This window comes from Chrysemys picta, chromosome 3, assembly GCF_011386835.1.
Source record: "Chrysemys picta bellii isolate R12L10 chromosome 3, ASM1138683v2, whole genome shotgun sequence".
NCBI lineage: Eukaryota > Metazoa > Chordata > Testudines > Emydidae > Chrysemys > Chrysemys picta.
Genome location: NC_088793.1, coordinates 208,912,015 through 208,924,845, shown reverse-complemented (window position 1 = coordinate 208,924,845; position 12,831 = coordinate 208,912,015). Strand labels below are relative to the sequence as shown.

Genomic DNA, 12,831 nt, shown 5'->3' with positions numbered 1-12,831 from the left:
GACTTCCGTCATCCCTTGGCATGTTCATCGGCCTTCCCCGCTGCAGCAGCTTGGATCAAAGACATGTACGCTCTGACCACCTTCTGCATGCAGTGATATACCTCCACCCCCATCCTCGCCTTCACCTCCGCCTCTCTCAGGCCAACACTCCCAACCCCCAGTTCACTTAGGGGGTACCCGTCCCATGTGCTCAATGCCTTCCCCGCCGCCAGACCCATCTTTGACAGGTAGATTAGCAAAGGAATTCACCCGCACGTGGCCAGTGAGCAGGGCGCTCCCAGGTGAGAGGAAGCCAGGAGCTGAGCATCTATGGGAGACAAAAGGTGGGACCTGCCTGCCTCTGGAGCCAGGGCGATGGAGTAGGCCGCACAGCACCCATGGTCTTGTGCCCAAATGTCCTGCGCCAGCAGCCGAACACTAGCACTTGGCAATGCTGCCTTGTGGCAGGGGTGTAGGAGGTGGATGAATGTGGCTGTTTAAAATGCTGAGCCGAGTCATTTCCAGCGAACAAGGCGGTTGTTCCATTACTGGTACGTACGCTGAGTTTTTTAAGTTAGGTTGCCCCGTCCGTCCCAGTCTCACTGCATTGTCTGGCAGAGGGGATTTCTTCAAAGCAGACAAGACACAAATCACTGTGGCAGATCAATCAGGCAGCATCATCTGTAATGGCTGGGAACAGCAGGGCAGACAGAGAATAACACAGTATGCTTTCTTCACCGAAGAACAAGCAACGGGGATAGATAAACATGCAAGATCTATATGCACAGCTGTCTCTAGCCCTCTGGTTAGAGGCCCATGGATGTCTCATGGAAAATGTTGAAAGACTCTTCACTTATATTGCATATTGACTGCAATTTGCTAACCCCTCCTTTTGTTGCGAGTGATATTTGCACGAAAATAGCTTCTTTATTCTGGAGAGCCCATCTGCTCCTGTTGCTTATAGGCCTCTGGTGATGCCGACATCTCACATGGCGGAGCTCAGGGTAAGCAGAAGGAGCAGGGGAACTCAAACAAGCACTAAGACTTCATGTTTCCGGCTTGAGCTGGTTGCAGAGTGGAATTTGGAGGGGACCAATTTCTCTGGGGAAGATTAGGCCAGTAGCATTTCCTGCGGTACTGGGTGTGCTGGGGGGGGGGGGGGGGGGGGGGGGGGGCTTTGTCCCACAACCTCCCGTAGGATCCAGGCCCCTCTGGGATGGCGAAGGCAGCAGGGAAGTGCTGGAATCACTGCTGATGGAGATTGTCCGTGCTTCCCTTAGATAGGAGCAGGCATCAGCTTCACCCAAGGGAGCAGTTGTGTGGTTGTTCCTCAAGGAAGCAGCACTTGTGGCTGGCGGCCTGGCTAACTGTCACCCAGAATCCGTCCTCGGTTCCTGGCTCAGCCTGTACAGAGAGCTCTCACGGCACAGTACCCAGAGGCCCAGGCTGGCTCCAGAGCTGGGCATGGCATAGAGGTGCTGGTGGAGGCTCTCCTGCTGACGGCTGGAGGCCAGATCTCCCTGCTGACGCTGTCAGGCCCCTCGGCAGCGCTGAGCATGAGGCACTGGTGACTGGAGTGGGACGGGCTGCTCTGTGCTGGTGCTGCTCTTTCCCTGGGGGAGGGGAGAGGTGGCGGGCAAGTCGCTCCTCCTCCCTCGGGCGCTGGCTTGTGGGGTTCCGCGGGACCCGGCCTGTCTCCCCTTCTGGACACCGGGTACCTAGGCAGCTCGGAGGCACAGGCTGCCGGGCTGCCAGGGAGCTGATGTCACTCAGCTCTGCATCCCGGTCGCCCGTGCCCCAGCCAGCGGCGATGAAGGACGCCTGGCCGCGTCTGCAGTGTGCCTGGGCGTGGATGCGGGCACATGGGCTGATGCTCAGGCCAGGCGAGGCAGAGGTGATGCTGGCCAGAAGGGATGGGCAGGCCGAGGTTTCTCTTTCCTGCCGTTTGTCACTCACCTTCGCACGCTGGGGTTGTGCTGCATCTCCGCGCTGCTGTTCAGCAATCACAGGGCAGCAGCGTCCAGCGCGGGCAGTGTTGCCCATCTGCGCCAGACTAGGCAACGCTGCCCATTTCCTTCGGCTCTTGGCCATGCAAGATTTCTAGCAGCAAGACAGAGCTGGCCCTTGGCACTGCCCCGGGGCCACTCAGAAGGACGCTGTAACACCCTGAGGCCCTTCAATGCTGCCACTCAGCCTGGGGGTGCCGTTGATGGTGGCAGAATAACACCCACCTATTTGGTTTGGGGGCAGGGGACTATCATCTCTCTGGCCCATGGGACAAGCAGGAAGCCACTGGCCTGGGCATGCTCCGTGGTAACCGGCACGTTGCAAAAATACAGGATGAAGTACAGTGCAATGCGAGAAATGAGGTCCTGGCAATGTACGTGGACACCTCACTCTGAAACACCAGGGCTTCTTTCCGGCCTGAGGCCAGGAGACAGGACCCACTGGACACCAAACCACATCCATATGTTGGCTGAGAGCACACAGGGTGCCCAGGGACCCTCGCCATGCCAATGGCAGCTGTGCGAAAGCAGCAGTCCAGCTGTGGGCAGGGGCCTCGCGGGAGCCTGGAGGCCTTTGCCGTGGAAGCATTGTCCCCAGGTTCCAGGATTCAGCTGGGCGAGGGCTCCACAGACAGACCCACCACCAGTAACCAGCAGAACAGCCCTGGCTGTCCTGGCAGCATAAGTGACGTGGCTGGTCCTGCTTCAGTCATCTCCTTAGAGCATGCAGAGAAGATTGTCGCCACTACAATCCTGCTGTGGCAGGGCAGTGGGTTGGGCCCTACTTTAAAGGTGCCTCAATCAGTGTTTCCATGTTTTCCCCTGTGTTTTGGGTGTTCCATCGTCTACTTTCCCATCTGGAGGCTGTTTGCCAAAATTCCCAGCTGCCCTCTTGCAACCTCTTGCATAGCTCTAGTCATGATGACATCGAATACTAATAAAGGCCTCCAGCCAGCTTAAAATCCTTGGGGCTCCCAGGGCACCGAGATCAACTATCATTATAGTTATCCTTGGACTCCGAAGAAACCCAGTTTTTGGGCAGCTTGGGTCCAGGAGAGGTTTTTAATCATTTTATAAAAGGATCAGAATATTTTCTGACTGTGGAGATTCAACAACTGCCATGTGTTACCAATATAATCAGAAGCCTATTCCACCTTGCTTACTGACCATCTGATCCGTCTGACTGATACTCAGTCTGTCTGATATCTTGTGACTCATTCAGAATAGCATGCAAATGCTCTGCATATAAAGTCTGAATGTATCATTCTATTTTATGCTCAATAAATGCACTTGATTTTTTCAAAGTTCTTTGTCTGGGGCTCTCGTTTTCTTTTTCATTTCTTGAGTGAACTTTACCAACACCAACAAACATAAAATCATAGGAATGCAGGGCTAGAAGGGACCTCAAGAGGTCATCTGCACCATCCCCCTGTGCTGAGTGCGTTCTATGTGCATAGTGATATCTGTGGCACACCATCTTCCTCTGTTGTACATGGGGAAAACAGTTCCTCCAGCAGAATTATTTTGGAAAAGAACTAACATGTCCCATGTCTTCAGACACCGCTTTCTTACCCGCATCATGAAGGGGGCTCGAGTTGAATTGTGCAGCAGTGATGGACAAGCCGCCAAGACCTAGTACATTTGTATATTGATAAAACAGTTCTGTAGAAAGCAAATTCTGTTTTATGGTCCTCTGGCCAAGCTGCCATAGCTCACATGTGGCTAAAAGCAATGAATGCTGATGTTGCAACACATCTGACTTTACTATCGGAATCATTCCTCTTCCCCCAGTAGTGTTGGCATCAGAATTATCACCTGCGCAACCCCAGCCGTATCAGCTCCAAATCGTGAGGAGAAAGCTTGTTTAGCAATTCTCATCCAGGACAGGGGTGTTAGTGGCGCTCCTTGCTCAGCCCCTCCTCACCCTCCATACCTTTCCTATCACCCATTCGCTGCATTCAAGTTCCATGACTGGCCTCAAAGCAGAGCATAAACCTCTTTTCAGAATCCGCCCACTGCCAAACTATCCCAGCTCTCCTTGTGTCACTTCACTCATTCCAGAGAGACAAGGTGCGGGAGGTGATATCCCTCATTGGACCAACTTCTGTTGGTGAGAGAGACCAGCTTTTGCGCTTACGCAGAGCTCTTCTGGGGAAGGAACTCCCAGCGTCACAGCAAAATGTAAGGTGGAACGGATTGTTTAGCACATGTTCTAAGGGACTCTTCAAGGTGGAGTGGCCTGTTAACACCTCTGCAGTTATGGGACAAAAAGGGGGGTTAGTGGGTTACAGATTGTTGTAATAAGCCATACATCCAGTGTCTCTGTTCAGTCCATGATTTTTAGCATCTACCAGAGTAATAAATTTAAGCTCCCAGGCTTGTCTTTTGAAAGTGCTGTGCGGAGGAGCCTGTCATCTCTGGTGAGGCTCTGCAGGGGTCTGTCCTGGGTCTGGTACTAATCAATATTTTCATTAATTACGTGGATGATTGAATGGAGAGTATGCTTATAAAATTTTGTGATGACACCAAGCTGGGAGGGGTTGCAAGCACTTTGGAGGACAGGATTAGAAGGTTGGAGAATTTTAGTCTGATGTCAACAAGACGTAATTCAATAAAGACAAGTACAAAGTACCACTCTTAGGAAGGAAACATCACATGCATAAATACAAAATGGGGACTAAATGGCTTGGCAGTCGTACTCCTTACAGGGTCTGGGTTATTGGAGCAGGCTGACTGGCTCCTGGGTCTTCCACCTCCCAAAACGAGAGCCCTGGACACCAGCATGCAGAGTCATTCACGTTCGGTCTCTGCCCCAGTGACTCCTGAACCTGCTCTGCTATGGATAAATACTCAGCAGGCAGGCCAGAGGAAGTCCCACATCAGACTAGCCCCTGGACCTCAGGCAGAGGCAGGTATTGAGCGTGGGTTTCCTACATCCCAGGCATGTGCCCGAACCATTGGCTGGAAGTTATAAGGTGGTCCCTCCCTCTCCCACCTCCTCCTCTGGCTGTTTTCTATGGAGTGAGGCAGGCACCAAAGGCTCCTGGCCCCAGGAGAGAGCTCCCCGTCTCTTGGATCACGGGCAGAGATGAGCACCTCCTTGCAGCCTGGATTTGGAGCCCTGCTCCGTCTGAGTCCCTGCCCTCTCATCGGCATCTCCCATTGACCAGCATGGGCCGCTTCCCTCGAGCACGCGACTTTTGTGGATCACACTGGTAGGCACCTATTTCCCCCAATCGTTGTACGGGAGCCCAGGCCCCGAGCCCAGGCTCTGTGGGTCACAGCAGTGTTCCTGTGACTTCTAGGCAGCTAACAGGTGTTGAACCGCTACGTTCCTCCAGTAAGATCAGTGGGAGCTGTGGAGCTAAATCTCCTGACAGGGTTGGACACCTCCGCCTCCAAGTCGACATGTAGGGATGTGGACCCAGCGTCTCAAAGGTATTTAGGTGCCTTACTCCGAGGAGCTGGGCCCTGCTGGAGTATTTAGTCCCAGTGCACAGGCGTGGCAGGGAGGGAGCATGGCCCAGCAAACACTACCTAGGCCTGGCCGTCGGGACACCTGGGTTCTATCCCCCGCTCTGTCCCAGGGTTGGGCTGTAGGTTGGGCTAAGCTGGGTCTCGGTTGCCTCGCTTGGAGGTGTGGCAGTGGGAGCTAGTTTGGCGTCTCTCAGTCGGGCGCAGGCAGCACAGCTGGTGTACAGGGATGCAATGCCATGGGTCGGTGGCAGCATCCTGCTGGGGCTCCGCGGAGAGCATGAGAAACTGGAGCTTTGTCAGAGCCTATGTTTGTGCTGAGCCCTCTCCAGAAGGCTGCCTGACCTGTTCACAGGGTGCCCACACCAGCCTCTGCAGGTCTGTATCCCTCTGAGCCCCCAGGTCTCTCAGCACCTGCCAGGAGCCCATCCACACGCTCCCCCGGGCCCGTGTGTGGGGGAGGCAGGCTGAGGTATTACCCCTCGTTCCCACGGGGGCGTGAGGACAGGGGCTCTGTTCTCCGTGGGGCTCCCTGCGTGGAGTTCCAGGCATCCCTGGGATCTGAGGCTGCAGATGGGGATATAGACTTTGCCCATCCATCTTCCTGGGAGCAGCTTTCTCTGCAGCTAGCAAAGCTGGGTTCACAGTGCGCCCTGGAGGCTGCACACCAATGATCAGAGTAAATATTTTAACAATTCACATTAATGAAACTGACTCTGGGAGCCTTAAAGAAAATGGCCACCGCGGTGTCCGTCAGAACGTTTTAGGAGCGAAGAGACCCATTTCCCCAGCAGCAATTGCCCTGAACTAGACCAGTGATATGATTAAAGTTTGCCCGGAGACTATTTTAGCAGTTCATTAAACATAGCTGTATATTGTGTGCAGCATTAAAGCAATTCACTTAGTAATTAACCAAATGTGTGATAAGCCTTTTCGACTAACGTTGCTTATAGTGTGTCTGCCATTAATCATGCATCTCAATCTCACATAGTTATACAGTCAGCATAGAGATGGAGGGATTTCCCCAACACCTGTTAGCCCACGGGGTAAATCTACTCGCCCCAATGAAAAATAGCTGGTGGAGGAGCTGACCTCTTTAACTACAGCACCCGCAAGCAGCTGTAACGCATGCAGCTAACCGGACGCTGGGCTGGATCCCCCTTCCCTACTTCTCCCCTCTTCTCCTCTCCCTCAAACACAAATCATGGGTCTTTCCGGCTTGTTCCTTCACTCCCCCACTGTCCGCTTAGAACCTCCACACTTTCCTTCCCAGCTCTGAGTTCCGTTCCCCGCCTTCTCCTCCCACTTCCCCCTAAGGATCTGGCTCTCTCTGTCCCCTCGCTCATTTTTAGTGCATCCTCCCTCTTGGGTACCCACCAATGCTGGGCACCTGCCAATTGCCCCACGCACCCTTTAGCTCTCACATTTTGACAAAATTCCTAGCCAGCTCTGTGGGCTGCACTACTGTGAATACAGGGTAGCCCCACTGGATTTAATGCAGTTTTCGGACCCCCTTTCACTCTTTCCCAGCACCTTGTACAATCATTTATACCACGGTGAAGTGTGTGGAAACAGTCCCAGAGCAGAATGGTAGCATTGTACACTTACTTTACATTGATGCAAATGCCTGCACAAGGTGTAGGGAAAGAGTGACTCAAAGACCCGCAGAACTATGGATTGACACCACTGTATCAGAGGTCAAAATCTGAGCTGGTACGTCACAGTTTTGTCACGCCTCAGTTCCCATAAGAAACGCAGTTTGGCAATGATTGTTTTAGCCTGGCTGGCTTGTGTTTTTCCTGTAATGAAGACATTCTACAAAGTTCAGAATTTAGTAAATAACAGAGCAAGACTGGGAGCTTTTAATGACAAAAGTCTTAAGTGTTTAATACCATTTGGTAGCTAGCCTTTAGCTTTCTTCTCTTTGATTCACGGAAAGGCATTTTGCATGGTAATGATAAGTGGTAATACTGTATCTGCTAAGAAGCACTTAGATGGGGATAAGTCATTACTTATATGGGTTAATGTTCTGTTGGGTATTAAACTTTGAAAATGGCTCCCTATTAACTTCCCAGGCATTGACAGCACCATATTACCAGTGAAGTGTTGTAGAGCCATCGTTTAAATACTCTGAGTCAAAATCCAACATCCAAACATGAAGATTCTAGGAATTGTCATTCTAAGAATCGTCATTAGCAGCCCTCATTTACTAAACAGTTGATGAAATGTCACTATATTTGATTGTGAGTGGGCAAACCGGATTGTATGAATATTAATAACTATCATTTATTTCAGCTCATCCAAAGGTTTGATTTGTCTCCCTTGTTAAATGTAGGAAATGTAATGTGTAACTATGGAAACCTTCAAACCACTGATTGCAAGTTCCTGGGGGAGAGAAAGGGCTGGAATTACACCAGCCAGCAGATTCAGCTCAGCTCGCCAATGCTGGGAAGACTCGTTTACTGGTGACTTTTGTTTATTTTTAAATTAACATAAAATGTCTGCACATGTCTGAACCCTGCTTCAGTCCAAAGCTTAGGTTGGGGACTACAAATGAATCATGACCGGTCATATCCTGCCTCCTCTCCTGCATAAGAACCTCCCTCCATTGGAGCCTCCATATGCTCTTTTATGGAGATACTTTCTTTTACTCTGTGCACTTCACGAGCACTTGGTATATAGTCATTTCACTATCTTCTTCTTATGAATTATTTGTATTATGGTAATGCCTAGAGGTCCTAACTGAGATCAAGGCCCCTTTGTGCTAGGCGCTGTACATATAGACAGGCCCTGTCCTATAGAGCTTAGGCCCAGATCCACAAAGGGACTTGGGATGCTGAGCATTGTGTCGCCTGATTTTAGGCACCTAGAAAATCCCAGGAACAACACTGGGATCCACAAAGCCTGAGCTGTGCACCTGGGCTTCCTATACGATGAATGGACAGAGAGAAATGCCCGAGACTGCAGTTCACAAGGGTGGGGAGCCACTGGGAGCTGCTGATGAGAGGAGTATGATGGAGATAGAAGGTTCCCTGCAACCTGGCCTCAGATGCCTATCTCTGCTAGCGATCCACAAACCGGGGGAAGATAGGTGCTCCCCCGGCCAGGGCCCAATCTGCTAGGTGGACTCAGAGGCTGCCTAGCTCCATATGAAACAGCCAGGGGAGGGGGAAAAAGGGCGGGCTCTCCCTTATAGCCCAATGGTGATGGTAATCACCTGGGAGATCCCCAGTACCACTCCCCCCTCTGCCTCAGGGGGAGAAGGGATTTGAACAGGGATCTGCCACCTCCAGGTGTGTGCTCCAATGACTCTCGTGCTCGCTGGCCCAATTCATGTTCCATCCGTCAATTCAAATGAAAGCAGTTCAGCAGGAGAGACTGAGGCAGCCCCACACCAGCCTGTTCCCATAGCCAGGGAGCGTCTCCCCTAGCCAAGGGGATACCATAACCCCTGGGCTATAAGGGAGCATGCCCGCCCCTCCCTTCAGCTGTTTTCTGTAGAGCTAGACGGCCTTGGCCATACCAACTGCATCAGGGCCACGCAGCGTCTGTCATCCCCAGGTTCTTGGATCGCTCTGGGCCTGAGGCAGAAGATAGGACTCCGGGCTCCTAGAGGGAGGCAGCAGTGTGCATGCTCAGAGAGAGAAACGCAGACAGCAAGGGGACTTTTCCTGCAAACCCTGAGGTGCCGAGTGAGGTTAGGTGCCCACAGGGTGAGGTGGCAGCCGAACGGGAGTTTTGTGGATTGCAGCGGTGCCTAAAAATGGGACATAGGCCCCTAAAGTTAAGTACCATTGTGGAGCCAGTCCCTACAGGCTAATGAGACAGCCAGAAAAAGGTGGTGGTGGGGAGTGAATAGAAGTGCTGTCACAGGGTGGCTGGCCCTTTAAAGGAAGCAGGCCCAGTGACCTGGGCCAGGACAGGTGCTCCCAGTTTGGCCAATTAAGAGGGCAGGGCTGGGGCAGCACCTGGGGCTACACAGGACCAGGGAAGGCAGAAGGTAACTGAGGGGTTTGTGGGGTGACCTCCCTAAGCTGGAGGGTCAGGGGAGGGTTGAGTTGATGGCAGCAGAGAGTTGCCTGCTGGCTTCCAAGCTAGAGGGGGCTAAATGCAGGAGTGACCCACGGCTGGCCTCTCCACACTGGGGTGGGCTCAGGGCCCCCTGCTGGGCTGGGCTGAGCTGAGAGGAACAGCAGGAGCGATGGGTGCTCCCCGGAGGGGGAGAACTGCCAGCAGAGCAGCTGGGGGGTTCCTGTTGGGAAAGGCAGGGATGCGCTGCAGGTGGAGGGGCTGGGCTGGGTGTCCTGATAAAAGGCCAGGAGAGTATTGGAGAAGAGCTGGGGGGTTGAAGGTGCTGGAGTGTCTATGGTAGAGGTTCTCAGACTGTGGTCTGTGGACAGTTTCCTCTAAGGTATGTGCCTGGGTGGCCGTACATGAGAGAATAAAGGGCCCCCCACCTAATTAGGCGTGGTGCCACTAATTAGGTGCCTGGACCGTGGAGAAGATGCACATGTAAGGTGAGGTGGTGGCCTTGGGAGGGGACAGTGGGGTGAGAAGAGGGAGTGGGGGGAATTTGGGACATGCAGGGCTGCGGTGGCCAGAGAAAGAGGCAACTTTCCCCAGCTCCAGGGCTGTGGTGGGGGAGAGTGGGCTTGGGGACTGCTGTGGTGGGGGAGAGAGGGCACATCCATCCATTAGAAAGATAAGACTACCAATATTAAAATATGAGTTGTGTGCTTTTATTTGTAGAACAAAAAAAATTAGTATCAAGTTTTTTTTAATATATCTAGTGCCTTTATCTAACAGTACAAACATTTGGAAAGATCATTAAGTGGTCCGCCGAGACCCTCAGCAGTTTTCAAGGGGTCCGTGGGGAAGAAAGTTTGAGAACCGCTATGCTATGGGGACCAACTGAAAGCTAAAGTTTGCTTTATTTGCACTGGGTGTGATAGATGGACAATGTGCTTCGAGGCTCTTGCTGTGGACTCTTTGCACGAGGTTTTGTTACAAACTAGCCCCAAGCCAGGGTTTTACTGTGTCAACAGGGCTTGTCATGGAGTCCTTAGGAGCCTGAAGGGAAGTGGGGTGATAAACCCTGGTGTTAGGGTACCCAGCTGCAAGGGGTGCTTGGGAGGAATTGTTGACAAGCACAGAGATGGGTGATGTGCCCACGGTCACCCAAGCAAGTCAGTCGCAGAAGCTGAACCCAGGTCTCCTGACTCCCAGCTCAGTGCGCTATCTATGGGATCATGCCGTGTCTCTGCTGACAGTACATCAGACAGGAAATGCAATTGGCGGACGTGGTCACCTTGCTCTCCCATGTCCTCGGTGGGGTGCTCTCATGCATGTTCTTTCCAGACCTAGAAGCAGGTGCTTCTCAGAGACTGCAACATAAGCTGAAACTGAGCAAGCCACCAGAAGGCTGTGGGACACTCATGATGGAAAACGCAGCCGGTACTACGATGCTCAGCGTGGGGATTACCTGGACAGAGAGATTGAAAATAGGACCCAGTGACTTTGGTTTTTATAGTTTGGCTCCCTTTCTTTGAATCAGAACAAACAGCTATTACATAATCCTCTAAAAGAGCAGAGGAGTCCCAGAGTTTTATTAATTGTTAACTACAATCCTCAATAGCTACACAAAGGAGGGTGGGCCTATGAGGAGAAGGACCTAGGGGTCCTTGTAGACCGCAGGATGACTATGAGTCGACAATGTGACGTGGCGGTGAAAAAAGCCAATGCTGTCTTGGGATGCATTAGGCGAGGTATATCTAGTAGGGATAAGGAGGTCCTGCTTCCGTTGTACAAGGCGCTGGTGAGACCTCATTTGGAGTACTGTGTGCAGTTCTGGTCTCCCATGTTTAAAAAAGATGAACTCAAACTAGAACGGGTGCAGAGAAGGGCCACTAGGATGATCAGAGGAATGGAAAACCTGTCGTATGAAAGGAGACTAGAGGAGCTTGGGTTGTTTAGTCTGACAAAGCGAAGGCTGAGAGGGGATATGATTGCTATCTTTAAATATATTAGAGGGATTAATACAAGGGAGGGAGAAGAATTATTCCAGCTTAGTACTAACGTGGATACAAGAACGAATGGATATAAACTGGCCGTGGGGAAGTTCAGGCTTGAAATTAGACGAAGGTTTCTGACCGTCAGAGGGGTGAAATATTGGAACGGCCTTCCGAGGGAAACGGTGGGGGCGACGGACCTGTCTGGTTTTAAGATTAAGTTAGATAAATTTATGGAGGGAATGGTTTAATGGTAAAACATAGTAGTCAAGGAATACCAAGCAATGGTAGGTAAATAGTATAATGGCTAACAGGGGTCGGGCTGGAGACTCTTGCCTATATGCTCGGGGTCTTACTGATCGCCATATTTGGGGTCGGGAAGGAATTTTCCTCCAGGGCAGATTGGCTGAGCCTCTGGAGGTTTTTCGCCTTCCTCCGCAGCATGGGGCAGGGATCTCTAGCAGGAGGGTCTCTGCCGATTGAAGTCACTAAAAACAGGATTGGGGACTTCAACAGCAGAGTCCAGGGAAGGGGTAGGGACGGTTTTATGGCCTGCAGCATGCAGGGGGTCAGACTAGATGATCATAATGGTCCCTTCTGACCTTAAAGTCTATGAGTCTATGAGTCTATGCTGCTTGCTCCTTAGATAGTCTTCTTCCAATGGCATTGTACTGCCTCTTTAAGGAGGTCTGGCTGATATTTGCTTTTTGGTGGTGTCTGGGTTTCCATGGAGATCATATTTTGCTTTCTCATGCGAAGCTCTTGCTGGGTGACAGTGGGAAGCCTGGCTAGTGTATCTGCAAAACCGCTTTGCATCCTTTTTCCTTCTTTAATGGGGTTAAGTCTGGCTTGGATCCCTGCAGGGATGGAGGTAATGCAGCTCTGCTAATGCACACCAGAAAGGGAAAGAGCCCGTGTGGTTCACGGCTGCTTCTGGAGTTGAGAGAAATTCTCTTTCCTGTCTATGCTGCTTCCCGAGTGGCCAGGGAACTGCTTGGAATTGTTGGTTTTATTTCCTTCACTCTGAAGAGTTTGTGTTTTCACTGTACCCTGAGTAACAGGAGATCCTGTCTCTGCTATGCTGAAGAGCTGGCGTTAGTCTGACTTTCTGAGGGAGGGATCTCTGTATCTTAGACGCTTACACCCAAATCCTCTTCCTAGAAGGCAGGCTCGTACCCAGGCAGTTCTCAGGACTTCCTCCAGGCCTGGAATCTCTCTCTCCTCCTTGAGCTGCAGGCCATACCTCCTGACTGAGGATCTGGAAGCACCCACACCCCTCCTTCCCCCAATGGCTGCATAGTGCGAGAGTTAAAAGAACAGATGGCGCAGAAAGCAACTCTGCAAGAAACTGCTCCAGGCTTAGA

General features: G+C 51.7%; 1 protein-coding gene across 5 annotated transcripts in view; it reads left to right on the top strand.

Moving 5' to 3' along the window:
• The window catches only part of MRPS5 (mitochondrial ribosomal protein S5), a 280,021-nt gene that overhangs the window by 172,039 nt on the left and 95,151 nt on the right, over positions 1 to 12,831 (top strand). The gene's annotated exons all lie outside the window — the stretch shown is intronic.